Source organism: Geospiza fortis, unplaced genomic scaffold (assembly GCF_000277835.1).
Source record: "Geospiza fortis unplaced genomic scaffold, GeoFor_1.0 scaffold206, whole genome shotgun sequence".
In the NCBI taxonomy this organism is placed as follows: Eukaryota; Metazoa; Chordata; class Aves; order Passeriformes; family Thraupidae; genus Geospiza; species Geospiza fortis.
The window spans coordinates 7,282,706-7,300,528 of NW_005054311.1; positions in this window are offsets into that span (position 1 = coordinate 7,282,706).

The window sequence follows — 17,823 nt, forward strand, 5'->3', positions numbered from 1 at the left end:
AGCCGAGTAGCAGCTGGGATAATTTCTTTAACTACCAGTGGTTTTTTTATTTCCCCAGAACGTTTTGCCGACGGATTTCTGGTTTGTCCTGGAAGCGGCAAGGGATCCCGGTCAAGCGGCCAGGCCTTCTGTGAGTGGTGCTAGATGCTGGAGTTCGGTAAGTACCTAAAGTGGCACTTGTATGGGAGGCTTAAGGAGAGGACAGACGAAATCAGAGCAGGCTGATGCAGAAAATTCAAGGTAACAAAGTGAAAACCAGTCCTCTCCTTGGTGAGGTGCCAGTCCTTAGCAAGGAGATCCAAACCTTGAAGCCACAGCAGACTTCTGGGACTGGTTGCTGTGGTGACAAACTGTCTGCTGCTCCTCAGACCTGGACTGCCGAGGTGTCCCACCAGATGAGGATGCAGTGGCAGGTGCCATCCATCAGACAGCAGCACCCTGCACCCACTGCCTTCACCCCAGACACAGTGCCTTAGCTGTCTGTGACCTATATCCACAGGCAGTCCCCTGGGAAAGGTCAATTATCAAGGTATAGGTGGCAGAAATATGGGGGGGGGGGGGGTTTTTCTTTCCTATATGTGTAATACAGGAAAGCAAAGAATTCTGCTTTTGCTAATCATAGAATAGTTTGGGCTGGAAAGGGTCTTTAAAGATCATCTGATCCAATCCACCTGCAAGGGGCAGGAGCATCTTCAGCTGGATCAGGTTGCTCATCCAAACAGACCTTGAACATTTCCATGGATGGGGCATCTACCACCTTCCTGGATGACATGTTCCAGGGTTTCATAACCCTCACTGTAAAATGCTCTCTTTCATCCAGTCTGAATGACCTAATAGATGTTTCATCCATATGAAGCTCTGCTCTCAGGTTGCTTGTGGTACAGACTGAATGAAAATGCAGTGCCTGAGCACTAATTTACTAGGGAAGAAGAGGAGAGGAGCAGGAGCACCAGAGAGTACTTGAGCCTTCTCCTCTCCCGCCCTGGATAGCCAGTGAGGAGCATGGCCCCAGCTCAATGGCTGGTCTCCATGGTTGCACTCTTATGGCTTCCCAGCTTTCCCAGCTCTTCAGAGCTGTCTCTCCGGAGTACCCTACCACCTGACCTCATGACCACTATTAAGTCTTTGGCTTGACTGCTCATGTCTTGATTTTAGCAGGGAAACTGCATTTTGACAAATGGACCCACATAATAAACTTCTATCTCTCTGTTGCCTGTGTTGTTCAAGATGAGGAGAAGCCCAGGCCCCAGCCCTCCTGTCCTGTGCATAAAGATGGAAGAGCCCAGCTCACAGGAACACTATTGTTCCAGCAAAATAGAACCAGTCAGTGTTGTTGATTGCTCTGTTACATCTTCCCAGACAGAGCCCTGGCTATAAAAATAGATGCAATAATCCACATGGACAGTTGCAATTGTAAATGGCATTCAGAAAGCAAAAATGGAATTCATAGTTTGACACAGACATATCCCCAATCCATCAGGATGTGACACACTGGCAGCATGTCTGTGCCAAACTATGAATGTCGTTATTTACTTTTCCTCCAAATGCAATTTACGATTGCAACCTTCGCTGTAAATTAGTGTATATATTTTATATCTGACTTTTCTGAGTGGCTTTGGTATTTCCTGCACTTATTATTTTCACAGGATTGAATGCAAGTTAGTCTACTTGGGCCACAATAAATCTTCAGGGACTACAGACTGTGCTTATGCTAGGAGGATTTGCCAGCATAACCATACCAGCAAAATCCTATCTGGCAGAGTCAAGGCCTATGTTTGGAAAGAGAAATCAAAGGCCATCAACACTGAATAGCTCTCCACTAGATGGAACAATGGTGCTTCTGCTGCCAGGCCATTGACAGGGAGTGATTTACCCAGAAGACAATTGGGGGGTGGGGGGATGGAACCCAGAAAGTGCTGGATAATGGTGAGACAGTCATGGGATTGCTATTGTTCATTGCTCCTCCTGGTGAACTCAGTGCCACAGAGGAGAGCTGGGGAGCTGGGAGGTGTCTTGGTGTGTCAAGACACATCAGAGATCATTGACCAGACATGAACCAGCTTTGAATTAGAAATGGCGTCACCACATGGTATTCAGGTCCCCCTAACAAATCTCTTCCTGAGCTTGTTTGACTGAGACTGGGGCCCCAAGCTAGCATATGTCCAGCTTGGAATTTGGGCTCTTTTGCACCTGTCTGCATTGATATGTCCAAAGACGATGGTTCAGATGCTTTATGGGAACTTATCCCACGTACAACTGAATGACCAAGCCTACAGAGAGAATATTTGTGCTGTGTTCTCTTCACTCTCTGGATTTTACATTTTGCTAAACATAATTACACTTGCCAGGCAAAAATTGTTTTTCATAATCTCATGCTGCTGACTGTTTATACTTACACCAACTATGTGCAGACCATTTTTATACAAGTTAGGCTTACTGAACTACCGCCAGATACTTCTGTTTTCCTTCTTGAATTTTAATTGCTTACTTGCCCAGCATCTATTTTTAAAATGGAACTGTAAATGGAACAGTAAGTTCCATCACTTACTATAGATGCAGTGGGTCAGTGCTCTCCTTACTCCTCCTTTGCTCCTTCCTGCAGGGAATGTGAAAGAGTTATTAAGGAAACTCCCCTGTCTGACCATTCATGAGATTCACTGGTAGTCTATAACACCAGAGACTTTAGCTGCTTCACCCATTTACTAAAATTTTCCTGAATGCAGTTTTAAAGCAGGCGCCTTTGAAACATCAGTCTTCTTTCTCCCAAACTCCTGCTTGAAAATGTGTGTTCATCCAAAAGGCTGATGTGAACACTGAACTTAAACTCATCCACATCTTCATTTTCAAGACCACCTGCCATCAATTTCTCAGATAACCCCATTTCATCTCTGGAAAATAATTATCAACTTCAGTCTCCATCTGTCTTCTTATGGTCAGCATTATTTCAAGCACCTACATACTCAGAACATCCATTTTATCTCTAGTGTTGCAGCTTTTTGACTCTAACCACTTTATCATCTATGTCCTTTTGCTTATTTTTTAATATTCCTCATTATTTTTAGACTATTGGGAAGGAAGGTGATAGTATACAGGAAACTAGCAGAGAGCTGGAAGACAAGGTAATTTTTGATCCTTTAACTAACACACGGTGTTTGAAAAAAGAGACAGACATTCTTAATATTCTCATAAACACAAGCATTTCCTCATGAAGCAACACTGGTTGCTTCTTGCTCCTTCCATACTGCTTTTATAAACTCTGAAAGTACAAAGTGATTGAAATACACTCACTCTCCAGATTGCCAGAGCCAGCAATTTCAAACAATTTCAAATTAACTTATTTTCTTTGAATAGTGTTTCAGAATGATGCTATTTCAAGGGGAGGAAAAAGGCATATGAGATGTTTGGATAACATTCTTGTTAAACTGCAAGCTGTCCTCACTCTGGATTTAACTCCCAATTTAATCAACTGATCATTAGAAATGCAGGAGAGGTGAAATCACAGCTAAAAAAGCATCTTCATGACCAGATATTTTGTTTAGGTTTTGTCTGGCTTTTTTTTTTTTCCCTCTCTCTTTTTTCTTTTTCTTTTTTTTTTTTTTTTTGGGTTTTTTTTTGTTTTTTTTTTTTTTTTTTGTTTTTTGTTGGTTTTTTTTGGTTTTTTTTGGTTTTTGGTTTTTTTTGGTTTTTTTGTTTTCCATGTTGTGCTTAGCTGGTATAGCTCTTTAAACTTACATACTTCTGAGGATCATCTTTATTAACCTCAGCTGAATGTGTTACATAGCAACAAAAATTTCATTGTCCGAGCTAATTTTTCGTGTATTTCCCACTCCTTAGAAGGCTGCAGGCTGGTAAGTCTGATGTTTCCTTGAAGGCTTCTGAATGCTGCAGAGTGAAAAAGAGAAGTTTGTTTGCTGTGCAGCTGCTGCCTTAATGGAGGGACCACTCCTTGCTTGCTTGCTGAGTGAGAAGCCTGTCTGGGAACCTTGGGGGAAAAAGGCTGGAACTGCTGCTCTCTGGTGCCTGGAGCAGCAGTAGAGCTGAGGTCTCAGATAGCATTGCTCTGGAAGTGACAGTGACCTTGGAATTGAAACTTTTGTCTTCACTTCTCCGCCAAGGGGAAAGTTGACTTTAGTGGGGGTAAGACCTGGTGTCTAGCACAGAAAGTGTAATGGGTGCCTGGAGCACAAAAGCACCTTTATAAGCCACCAGAAAAGAAAGGAGATGAAAAAGAAAAGCAAAGTGTCTTAAATGCAGAGAGCTCAAAAGAAGAATGAGAGCTTATAACAAGATACCTCTTGCATCCTTCTCTGGCTTTTGTCTGCTCCAGTTCTGTTTCCAGCAATTCCCCTGACCTATCTTACATAGAAGTCCATACGAAGATGTGAATTGCAGTAAAATGCAAGGATAAACATTTAATTCAGGCATGTAGATACCAGAGGAAAAAAAATGTTTAGAAATCTAAAGTATTTTTTTCTTAATGGAAACAAGCAGAAAGGAAATGTTAAGAAAATATTTATAACAACAATATATGAGATACCAAGTATGCTTTGTCATATTATTCATTTATTGTAAGAAATTATACAGTGAGCTAAACAAACTTGATTTCCCTAAGTATTAAAAGAGAGTGCTAAACCAAAAGGCAGAGCAGAGCCCTCACAAGTCATTATTGCTTATAAAAAAATCAATAAATGACTGCATTGTGTCAGTGGATTTTTAAGTCAGTTCATTCCACATGGTCCATCTTCCCTCAGACAAGTCAATTGCTAAAAACAAGCAATAAGTCATCCCTGTTCTTTTATTTTAATATTGTAAAAAGTATTTGTTTTTATACACAAATTGATTTAAGACTCAGCCTGGCCACAAAACATTCTAAACAGATGTCTAACTTGAAAGACACTAATATGCTTTCTTTCCACACTGTTACAGAAATTTGGGGTGCATGCAATCTGAAACCTAGACTTTAAAGCTCAAAGAAAACACATTTAGAAAATATAGATATTATTGTAAATAAGTATTTGTGATAATGTATTTCAGTGAATAGAAAACATGCTTGCTACACAGCTCTGTAACTGAATTAGAAGTCATGCTGTCAGAAAAGTTGTTATGAAACTTTGGATTTAGGTACAGAGGAAGTATCACTGTATTAGTACCGTGGATTTTGTTTATAGCTATAGAGGGGTCAGAGTTGAGAACATTTTTATTGGCACATATATGAAGAATATGATGTGTTGCACAGCACATGAGCTTTCATGACTGTGTGTAGCACTTCCTCTGGTAAGCATCCAAAATGTTTCATCCTGAGAGATGCAATAACAGAGGAGCACCAAATGCTTCTTCCTTTGACCTTGGGCTCTGAGTTATGACAGTATGGTAACCATATTCTCTTCAGAAAACTGCCTGCTGCCTCCCTCTGTCTGGTGCATTGACTGATAAAGTGGGAATTGCACATTCATCAAACTCTTCTGGAGCTTTTCCAGTAGAGGATTAGGACTGCTAAAGAGGCTAAGCTCAAATCAAAGGGGACAAAACCAACCACATCGAAGAGAGGAATCATCCTGATCTTTTTCTGAGTCCTGCATAAGATAGAGGGTATTTCTTCTATGAGGTAAAAGCTCATGGATCTGATATGAAGCTACACCAGTGCACCTCATCCCTGCACACAGCTCACTTGGACAGTGCAGGCACAAGGAGCAGATGTGGCTGGCAAGAACAGATCCCACAGTGCTCCACCACTGATTCTCTGTGTCTCCTAGCCTGCTCCCTCTCTACAGCCCTCAACAAGAGACTACCTGAGAAGGGCAAATGAAGCTGTTTCCTAAAGGAGCCTCAGTCATATGAAGCAGGGTGATATAGGAACAAGTGCCAGGCTGTGATGTGGATGAGCAAAAAGGTGGTGCTGCTCAGGGATGTCCTTAGCTCAGTTCTCAGTTTTTCTGTGTAGAGCTTCCTGAGATACTTGGAGCAGCCTTAAACTATCCCCTCCAAAAGGGCAGCAGCCCAGAAACTGAGGATAGGGCACATCTGACTTATGCTGAGGAAGACAGAGATGGAGAGCAATTGTTTGCTCCTGCTCTGGATATCCTTATGAATTTCAAACTGTCAGAGCAGCACTCACAAATTGTGTGTGCTTGTGTACATGCATATAGTGATGAAGAGGAAGGTAGTGTGGGGACATTTTTGTATTTCATTGAATTTGAAATGTTGACTACTGTACACTGTAATTTGATGGCCAGTTTGAGCGCCTGGACCTACCAGGTTCCTCACGGAGGATTCTGAGAAATAGAGGGATTGTACAACTGAATGAGAGCTCTGCATAAGCAACAGCTTCTTGCCTATCCTACCATAAAGTACAAATCTTAGCGGGGAGTCTCATTTGAGAGTGTCTCCCACTCACGAGACCTTGGTATGGTCTCATTTTCCCCCAGATGATAGTTTGGCTGTAGGTATTTTTGGGGCACGATTTTTTCCTAAAATATAAGTGTTACCAAAAGTGCACATATTATGCATTGTGCTAACAGTAAAAGCTCAAATTAGGGAAAAGGGAGAAGTTGAGATTATTTTACAAACAAAATGAAGTTACTGGAGTAGACTGCATTCCTCAGGCTTGTTGTAAGAGGACAGCAACCCAATTTTTAGATCTAAAAGCACTTTGCTCCCTCAAGAAGGGCAGAATTGAAACAGGTGCTTGTCAATTATTTTAATTCATGTCTTTCTTGGTTTTTTTTTTTCTCTCTCTCATTATTTATATTATTGCTATAATCCTCAGGGTTTTTTTTTTTTGGGGGGGGGTGGTTTGTTTCCATTGTCAAACTGTTCTTAACTCAAAAGTTTTATGCTTTTTTTCCTATTCTCTTCCCCATCCTTCTGGGGACAGAGAATGCGTAAGAAGCTGTGTGGTACTCAGATGCCAGCTGGGGTTAAACCACAACAACCTGGTAGCGGTTTAAACACATATGCTGATAGAAATTGGGTTTGGGAATACTGTAGCTTAGAAGATAGGAAGCAAATAGGAAGGCCAATGGGTATTTGAGGCTGAACATGAGTAATCAGACATCTAGACTCTACCTCCTCTTGGAATTTCTGTCTGAACACTGCTGGAATCCAGGAGCTGGTAGTTGTATGTGTGCTTTTCTGTGTCTTTTTTGTCTTTCTTTTTCTGTCTTAGTCTTCTAATTCCCTCTTCTTGGAACTTTTGAGTAACTTAAAATTCAATGGGCTCAGAGTTCTTTAATTTGCATGAACCAAGTTAACTTTTTGAGAGGTGTTGTATGTTAATTGAACGTTGCATTAAACCTTTTGCCAAAGCTTCTCAGTTTTCTAAAGCTGCCAGTTAAGTCTTTTAGCTTACTTTGATCTCTTGAGGATATCTTGTTGGTATTTCTCCTGTGTGTTTAACTGAGAGTACGTGAACAACCATGAGCCCTGTCAAAGACCTCGTCAAGTGAGCTATTTGGGACGTTACACCGGTTCTCATGGGGTTTGGCTGTTCAGCTCTGCTATGTGCCATGTTGCCTCTGTATCAAGTGGCATTTTTAACAGCCATATACCATTCAACCATCTCAAGTCCCTCTTCTTGAGAGGTCACATCATCTGGCAAGTTTAATACTTTCACCCTCGTCTGCTGTCATCCTTGGCCTTTCATTCTCCGTCTCCTCCTTTACCTTTTCCTTACTTCAGAGACACCTTTGAAAAGTCCTACAGGTTGCCCCAAAGGCCTCCCTTTCCTGATTCAAACCAGAAATTTGGTCTTGCTTTATCTCAGCAGGTCAGTACATTTCAGGAACAGGTGAAAAGCTTGTGTTTGGCAGTACAAAACTCCATGGAAAAAATACTGCCAAAGTGTTGTTTCAGTGTTCCTTTGCCATCTTCTTCGCTGTGATTTATGGGGGACTTGAGACAGTGGTAGATAACTTTACTATCAAAAATTGTTCTGAAGTTATATATACTGAAAACCCAGAAACTTTTTGTGAGGTCCATGATTCCTTTGTGATCCGAAAGGTATTTTGTAAAAACCAAATCCTTACCGTGTGCAGTGCTCTGGTCTTGAGTGTTTCTGTGATGGGGCTCATGGTGTGTTGGGATACCCACAAGAGCCAGGTATGTAGCCCAGCAGGAGAAACAATGGCTAGGTTAGAAAGCTAATGCAGGGGAGATACAGGGACTGATGTGATTGATTCCAGGGAGTGAAGGAGGAATAAGGTAGGGTTTCCCTTTAGATATTAAATACTTATAGATTTTATGGTTAATTATAAAACACACTTAATACAATTAATTATGGAATTGCCTTAACTCCTTGGTGGACACTTTAAATATTGGGGACAAATTTTGGCATCCTTTGTAAATACAGGATATTTAGTACTAGCAGGTCTTCTCATGCTGAGCATCCTGAAATTATCTCAAAGGCAATGAAATGTTAGAGTTTTGGTGTGGCAGGTCAGCTGAACTGGATGGCACTAGACCTTTACACTTATTTCTCCAGCTCTGGCCATTCTGGCTTTGTCCCTTGCTTTCCGAGATTCTCACCACTAGAGCAGGGGGAGGATTGCAATCTTTTTTTCTAAGCTTGCAAGAGACAGACTTTTACTCTCCAGAAATAAAGGAGACAAACCAGAATAAAACCAGACTGAGCTGGCACACACAGAAGAATGTGCAAGTGTTCACAGTCATTTTCACTAGGGTGCTAATTCTGATATTCTAGTAATAAAACAGAGTGAAATAAGGAACATATAGTCTTCTCCTTAGGGAATCCTAAGGAAAGTCTTCTGGCACATTTGGATTTTGAAATCAGCATACCAACCCCAGTCAGAGAGCAGTTTTTACTATCTTCCTGAAATGTTGCCAACAGGACAAGTGTTCTCAGGGGAAGGAAGCTGGCTGATGTTGGAGCAGGAGGATAGTGTGCCATCTCTCATTTCTGCAAAGTCTTGTCAGGCGTCAGCTATCTGGTGCACTCTTTCAGGAGAAATCGTCAATCTTGTTTCTTGGCACTTGTTGTCTGTCATCAACATCTCCTCTGTTGGCCATGCCTAAAAGTGTGGATCTGAATGAGTGTACCATGCCAACAATCCTGTCCAATTTCAGAGCTGGGAGACATGACAGGAGTCTTGCCAAGAGTGCTGTTTGCCTCAAGTGGTGTTGTTGGCCACTTTCAAATCCTTGATCATCATTGTATGCCGTAACATCATATCTGCAGCCTTAAATAAGCATTACGGTGTCAATACCACCAAGGGTGCCAGTTTATCTGTCTATACAGGATTGTCTGCATCATCACTTTATCCCAGGGGCAGGCATCTGTTGTGTGGGATGACCAGGACCAGCTGATAAACTCTTGAAGGATTTGCCAGTGTGTGCCTGTTGACTCCTAGATTGTGCAGTTTGGCCATACCACAATTTTACATTGGAACCATATCACTGAGTGGTGCCATGCTTCACATTTCTCCCTCCACCCCTCCCATTCTTCCCGTGAAGCAGCAGGTGGTGCCATGCCTTGAAGCAAGAGGCAGCTGCAGAAGAGCAGTTCTTTACAAATGGCTAGCCAGTCCTTGACTACACTCCTGTGATTGTCCCTGTGGATGGAGCAGGTTTGCATATCCCTCTGAGACAAGAGATCACCTTGGGCAGCAGTAGGATTTAGTGCTGGACTCTTAGACAGGGGCATAATAGGACAAGAGGTTGTATCTGGATCCCTATGTCTTTCATAGGACTTGGACTACAGTCCTACATCAGGACTGTTGCCAGAGTCACTGTGGTGTGGGAAGCTCATCTACCATTCATCAGGATTTTGATAGTTTTCTTGCACTGTCCTTCCTCAAAAACTCTCTTTAAATCTCCTCTATATGCCACTTTTTTCCAAATGGAAAGCCTTGCTTGCTTTTGAGTGTCCAGATGTGCAGATCAGTTTTCCTGGTTTGGGAGTAAGAGGTTCAAGACATCTTAAGCATTTTGGTATGTATGTCTGGAAATTGAATCTACTTCCTTTTACAGTTAACTATTGCTTGGCAAAAAGGCATATAGATAAAAATTTGTTGGTGAAGCAGAGCATACTGCTATGGTCACAGATTTATATCAGTGGTGAGAAGCACATAATAAGCTCTTTTTGCAAACTTGTTGATAGTTTTGAACTTTCAGAACTTTTGACTCTGTTGTTCTTCACCTCTGCCCTTGAGAGGCTCATCCTGTATATTTAAGGACAGAAAGTCACATGCAAACTCTGGTTTTGTTTTAGGTTCTTAGGGAGAAAAGCTAATACTAGAAAAAAATAGTGGTGATTGGTTATAATATTGTCACAGCAACTTGTGCTTTTCATGTGTTCTAAGCAATTGAACTAAGAGAAACAGATTTCTGACCAATAAGGAAAATAACAGAGTGCATCGCATTTCCCTCTTCCTCTCCTGCTCCAACAGGATCTGCTAATGTTATTGACATTCTTGTAACTTTTAAGGACAGAGACAGTGAGGGGCAGTGGCTTAAGAGGTTGGCTTAAATCTTTGACAGTGTCTTAAGAGGTTGGTTTAAATCTTTGTTCTATTTGTAATGCCATTCTGTGGAACCTTTGGGGGAAATATACTCCTAGAAATTTCAGTACAGTAATTTGTGCAATTCCATTTGAGATTTCTATTTTTTGACTGATAATTATTTATAATTAATTTATGTTACATCATGTCACCAGTTATTTGAACAGGAAATATGCCATCTGATGGTTTGTTCTGATTCCCAGATATGGTTGAATTGAACTAAAAAGTGGAATATTACATATGCTGTTGTGTCTGAATTGCACTTTGTTGCTTTCTTTCCTGTTTTCATTTGATCACTGGAATCTGGGAGTGCTTAAACCTTTTCCCACCTGGTATTTTACAAAAAGGGTGTTGTGATACAAGCAAGTCAACTTAAAAGCCAGGAGGTTTCAGAAGGAATAATCCTCCTTTACTGTGCATTTCTGAATCTTACCTTTGTCCTTATGTACAGGATTTCATAACATGCCTTGAGAGTTTTAAATTTTGAAAGTAGCTCTTGAGAGAAAGGTGGTAGAAAATCAGTGGGTTTCTCCCTCCCCCCCACATTTGAGAGTACCTTTAGGTACTCTTCCCTTTAGGATTCAGGGAAATAATTTCAAGTAGGAGTTTATCTAATAGTTGGGTTTGTTCAGTCATTAGACGATTGAAGTTTTCAACCTAATGTAATTAAAGCACACAGTTTTTGTATGGTCAAGTGCAGCTCTTTATGCTCTGCCACAGCTTCAGCTGTGATGTCTGCTGTGGAGCCTATGTCTACTTTTGGTGCTAATTCAAGTGACCAGAAATGTGCATTAAAATGGGGTGTTCTCTGAAATGCTGTTGCAGCTGTAGCCCTGTAGCCAGCTGGTGTCTACTAACAAGCCCCAACCTGAGATTTTTAGTGTGCTGTGCTCAATAGAAATGCTTTAGTATTCATGAAAAGAACTGAAACAAAATCTAGCAGGATATTTGTAGGACTTAGATTTGTATTCTAGTCTTGAAGGTGGTATCACATAGGATGCTGGTGAGAAACCTGTCTCTCCTCAAATGTGATAAAATGCTAAACATGGTTTAAAATTGTAACCTCCCTTTTAGCTTGCTTTGATTTGTGGCAGAAGACCCCAAATGGATGTTGAATACTTCTAAGTTTGGCTAAGAGAAATAGAGAAGACACAAGTGCTTTAGGTTAGTAGTTTAGGTAACTCTCCCTCTTGAGGCTGTACTGCAGGCAAATTGCTGGTGCCATGGGTGGCAGTGCTGTACCACAGCATGGTACTTGATGTCAAATGTGTTCAAATGGCAGACTAAGTTAGGCATGCTAAAATGTCTCCTATTCCCAGAGTATATGCCCTATTTTGAGATGAGCAGCTACTGGTGAATGTGAAGAAGGAAAAAATAGTCAGTTATGTTAGCTTTTGTGACGGTTTTTTGTTTCATTTTGGGGCTGGGATTTTTGGTTTTGTTTGTTTGTTTGGGGGGTTTTTGGGTTTTTTAGCTTTCTGCAATCCTGTGAAAACAGGATGAGAGAAAAAACTTTTGAATTTTTTATTGAGTTTGCTGCAAGTGACATGAGGTGTTTTGCCTTTTTTTCACACTTGTGTCTAAAGCTTTCATTCGAAAAACAGGACACGCAGATTTTGCAAGATAAACTGGATACACTGTATGATGTCACTGGTAACAGAGTAGGGGGGAGAAATTGAAGAGATTTCTAGACAAAAAAATATAGGTGTGTCTTTTATGGAATAACACTAGCTTTTGTTATCTAGAGTTAGTCTGGATTGTCTGGTAATGGCTTCTGAATACTAAGTACGATAAAGGAGAGGAAGGTTGAAGCTGTCTGTGTGATGGGGTAGCAGATGGCTTAGTAGGAACAGGAAGCTCATGTCTTTGGCCAAAGTTATTGGGCTGGCTCTTGCCTGCAGGGAACTAACTGACTGGGAAGTTCTTGGAAATAGGAACACTACATTTCTTGAGGAAACCATTCTTGTATGGCTTGAGGGGTTATAGAGATGCCATAAGTGTAATTGTGGATCCTGTTTGCTTCCTGATGCTGTTTTTCAAAAGGTTGGTTTCCTCTTTCTCCTCCTTGGCTGGTGTTTCATAAGTGAATCTCCCTGTTCATCATGATGTTGTCCAGACTTGCACACAAAATGAAACTTAGTAAACTTCAGCTTAGTTTACCTGGCCTGCCCTATTTGATGTGGGCTTAACTTGTATTGGTGGAAAAGGTAGGTGTTGATTATAGTCATTGAAGTTACCTTTTTTCAGAGGCATACTATGTTATATTCCATTAAGAAGACTCATCATAGTGACCAAAGTTCCATGGACATCATGTAGAGTCAGAAGGGGAAAATGAGTGGAGAAGAAGGTAAGGAGGCCTCTATTCACCACAGACAACCAGTCTGAGTAATTTAAAATTGATTGGATGACAAGGGTGGTTATGCTGTGTTACTGAACTTTCATTTTTTTATTTGGGGAAATAATTTCAGGTAGGAGCTTATCTAATAGTTGGGTTTGTAATGGAAAGTAATGGAACTCCATTGGAGGGAACTCCAGTCTCCTAAGCAGCTTTTTACCTTCTATTGAAAGTAAAATCTTGTCCATCTTCTACACATCTACCAGTTGTTTCTCTACAGGTACTCCAGCTAGGAAAGGGAGGTACTCTTTATCTCCTTTTCTTCCAGTATTAACTGACCATGGAAAGGAAACTAGCCACGTCCTCTTTCCTCTGTATTTCCTTTTGCTGAGAAATCATAGTATATGGTGGGGAGACAGATGCAGTTGGCACATAACTACCATAGCCTCAAACACAGAAGCAGGAATACTCTACAGATCTGAAAAGAGCAATCCATGATTCTGTCGTTTCATGTGTCGTGCTTGTTTTGCTCAGCTGTGCATGTCAGCAAGGAGACGGCTTCGTTTCACACTCAAACCTCCTCTGCTGCAGATGGAAGTGTGCAGCCACCCCCTAAAGTCCTGCTCCTTAGCATGCATTACTTCTGCCTGCAGGGAGTACCTGCTGTTCTTACAAATCATCATCCATCTTCTTCTTTGGGTCGGCAGGGAAGAGAAGGATTAAAGCAGTGAAAGCATGGAGAAGAGCAAGGGAGAATGGTTTGGGAAGAAAGTAATCAAAGCTGTATAGGGGACAAGTGAGTAGAGCTATTTCCTGTAAGGCCATCCCTTAACCACTACCTCTGCTGTGGGAGGGCCCATCCCCTGGATACAGGTGAGGTGCACAGTTTTAATGAGATCCTCTCTAGGGAAAACTCCTGCACCAAGACACTGCCAGTTGTATGACTGACTGTCAGGAGTGCGTCAATAAAAGCTTTCCCATTATTGTTTTCTGCAAAGCAAGCCCATTTATTCTGGTCCTTTTCTCAGTAAAGACAAGTAATCACCATTCCATTCTAAGTCCTAATGTAGGACTTAAGTTTCTTCTAGAAATGAGGAAAAAAAAACAGAAAAAAAACCCAGTCTCCTTTCTTTTTCCAGACATCACTATTTCTACAGTTTGCATAATTCTTCCTGCCCTATTTGGGTCCACTTTTGGGTGGTCTTGTATTTAAAACTAGGCATTGTTTCTGTTCACTAGTAGCCTCTGACCTGAAACCAGCACTCCCACATGGCTGGACCAAGATAGGTTGATGCTTGTCCAACATGGCTCATTTTTTTTAGTGGAAAGGTAGGTAAGATGTGAGCAACAAAGCAGTTTACTTTTATTTTCCTGGAGAATATGTGGGCTGGGGACACAAAGATTCCAAAAAACCTAATCAGTACAGAAATTAAATGCTCCTATCCGTCTTTAATAAAGCCTTTAATAAAGTTACTTTTATAAAGCCTTTAATAAAGTAGATACTTTGCAGACTTCTAAAAAGACTTTTTTGCTACACTCAAATATTTGGAGAGAAGGCAAAGTACATGTTTGTCCCAAAACAGAACTCAACTTGCATGTCATTTCTCATTCTTCAAAGGTTATAGAGAGCTTTCCAAAATAACCTATGAATTTTTTTCCATAAAAAGACTCTTCAAGGTAAGATAAAACAACTTCTTTAGAATCAGACAGCCCCAAGTTGCTCATTGCTTTGTGTTAATTCTTGCTTATTCCTTATATGAGGGACTAATACACCAAAGAGTGACAAGATTAATTAGAACAGCCTGGCAAAGCTATTTAGGGTAGGGGTCCTGCACTGGAATACCCTTAGCCATATTTGAATGAAGAGCTTTGCAGATTATGTCACTGGTGGCAGTCATGGTCAGGACATTTTCTAGCCTAAGCAGTGCCAGCCTTGTGCAATAGTATTCCCCACAGATTTAAGGATGACAAGTCTCAGCAGGAGGAAAAAATTAAGCAATGGTGATTTCTGGTGGTGTTCTGCAGTAATTTGGAAGCTTTCCACCTTCAAGGCTCCATTTCCCAGTATGGAGAAAGACTGTGGCTGGAACTGGTACTTCCCAGTGCTGCCGCTGGTAGTCTTACCTTCACTAATGATGTTGGGAGGGTGAAGCAGGAGAGGGAGATATTCACTGTGCATTGCAGAAGGCAGACCTGTAAGACTTCTACTACATTCTTACAGCCTGCTTTCAAAATGTAGCTACAGCATGAGATCTGTCCCTGAGCAGATTGCAGAGACACACGTAAACCAGCTGGTGAAACCTGCAGGCTGCTACCAGCATCTCTATGTGTCTTGCTCCTTAACTGACCTCTGTGTTTTGGTGTTTTTTCTGGTGTATGACATGTACCATCTTTCCTAAACTCTTCACAAAAGTCTGTGCCATGTACAAACTGAAATCATTGATAGAAAAGAGCTCTTTTCCCTTCCAGTAGCTGACTTGCTTCTTGTGATCATCTGTGGAAGAAGGACAGATGGCTCAGATCTTTGCATAGGAAATGGAGTGGACTGTTCCTCTGCTAGTCCCAAGAAGGTCTCCTCCCACTGCAGTGAGACATAGAAAAGAGGAAGCATCCCTAGCAGTCTCTCTTGCATGCCAACTGGAATGCTGTCCTTTCTGAGTCACCCACCGCTAAGGCTTTGAGTGCTCTCTTCACATCCCTCTTATCTTCTAGTCCAGCCCTGACAGACAGTGTGGAAAGAATGTAAGTGGTGTCATTCCAGAAGTCATCCCCCGCTCTCCTCATAGCCAGCAGAGAGGGTTTGAGGCACGGACTGTGCTGCTTTTCATCTCTACTGGGCCTCCTTCATCCCGGCCTTCAGGCTTGTCCCATGGGGAGCAGAGCATTCCTCCTATGCACGAAGAACAAGGCAATTGCTACAAGCCACTTGCCAGTAGAACGTCCATGCACTGAAGATTCATTTTCTGGATCTGTTCTTTACTCTTTTCCAGTCTACCATTTGGGTTAAAAGCAAGTCTTTTTAAAGCACAAATGGGTCATCATCACGCCATTTTGATCATAGCTAATGACCATTCATACATTCTCTGTGGACTTAGTAAGTTAGCTTTTCCAGCTTTTCAATTTGGTTTGTTTGGTTATATTTAGATAATAAAGAATATACTGCAGAGCAAACAAATGAAGATATGTATGGAAAAGGGAGAATCTTATCAATGTATATAATTACCTGAAGAGGGGCTGCAAAGAATAACCAGACTTTCTTCGTTGGTATCCAGTTCCAGAATCAGAGGCAATGGGCACCATCTGAAACACAAGAGGTTCCCTCTAAACATCAAGAAACACTTTTTAATTGTAAAGGTGACTGAGCACTGTCACGGGTTGCTCAGACAAGCTGTGGCATGTACCTCCTTAGAGATCTTCAGGAGCCATCTGAAAATTGTCTTAGGTAAGAGTGTTGGGGTGACCCTAATTGAGCAGGGGGCTTGGCTCAGACAGCCTCCAGAGGCCATTTTCCCTCCTCAGCCTCTCTGTGATCTGCTGTGATTTATGATTCTGTGAAAAAGACACAATAAAACTTGTTTAAAATTTACAATACTCACTCAAAGTCAATTTTTTCTGTCACTACATTAAATTATTGTCAGAATCATAGCTTAAAAATGTATTTTTATTTCAATTAAGTTAGATAGTAATTAGATAGTAACCAATATCGTGTCAGAATGCAGAATTTCTACCTATTTTCTACCCATTTTGTCTGGATCTCCTTTGGTCACACAGAACTCTACTGCACGAGAAAAGACAAACCAATTCTTCAATGAGTCACACAGCTTATTTTCCTGTCCAAGTTCAAAGTCAATGAATCCTGGCTTTCTTACTACTCAGAAGGAATGGAAATTCAGAGACAGAGATATGTGGGGTATTTCTGTGACAAGTGCGTCAGTCTTTCCCTTAGTACATTTCTCCTGTGGTTTTTGTGGTATCCAATATGATACACACCATTCTCACTTTTGAGTGCATTCAGTTCATCTGGTGCCTGATCTCTGTCTCCTGTTTATTAGTAGCACTGTTGACATGCTCTGTAAACCTAAAGGCAAGGAATTTATCATGAAAACATAGGTATTATCAACAGCACAACAGTAATTCTGTGCACAGTGGTCGAAGAGTCAGATATTCTTGGTGGTTTTGTTTGCAATAGCTTTGCTGATGTATCAGTGTAGAAAAGAGGGTGAAGCTTGGTGCTATTCTGGACATGAGTCCTTCACAATCCTTCCCCCAGGAATCATACCAAGTCTCCAGGACAGGGAAGGAACCCTTTAACTGTGTCTGTAGGTTTGACACCTCTGTGCATCTGACAGACCTCTCAGGGGAAGAAATTGCTATCAGGCTTGCAGGACAGACAAAAATGGTGTCTGGAAAGACAGTGTGGAGTCAGTAATTTCAGAACTGTACATTGGAGATGCCAACAGAGCAGTGAAGCTACATTGATATCTGGTGGAAAGGGAGAGAACTGGGACAATCCTGTGAGGTATACAGTTCATGTAGGTTTGGAAAATCCTGACCCCAGTTTTCTTGGTGGCATGGGAAGTGTCCTCATGCTTCCTGCTTAGACAAGTGGTGCAGTCTTTGGGTAGGGGTACTGATACATGCCAAGAGATGGAAGGAAGAGCAGAGCCGGTTTGGACCTTCTGCTAGTGGTCATGGCTGTAATACTTTTAGGAAAGAGCTCATCTATTATTAGCATTAGCACTTTAATAAAGCACAGAGCTCAAACTCACAGATCCTGCAGGATCTGACTGTTTGCATCAATTGTGTTTCCAACAGCTGTGGGTCCCAGGAAGCCTCATCAGCTTGGGTATGATGACAGAACCAAAACACCTCTGAGTACCTACGAGGGCCTGCACATTGACAAGTAAGCTTCCTGGAAAGTGAGGGACTTGAGAGTAGGAGGGACAACATAAGGAATCCTCTTTGCGTCACCAT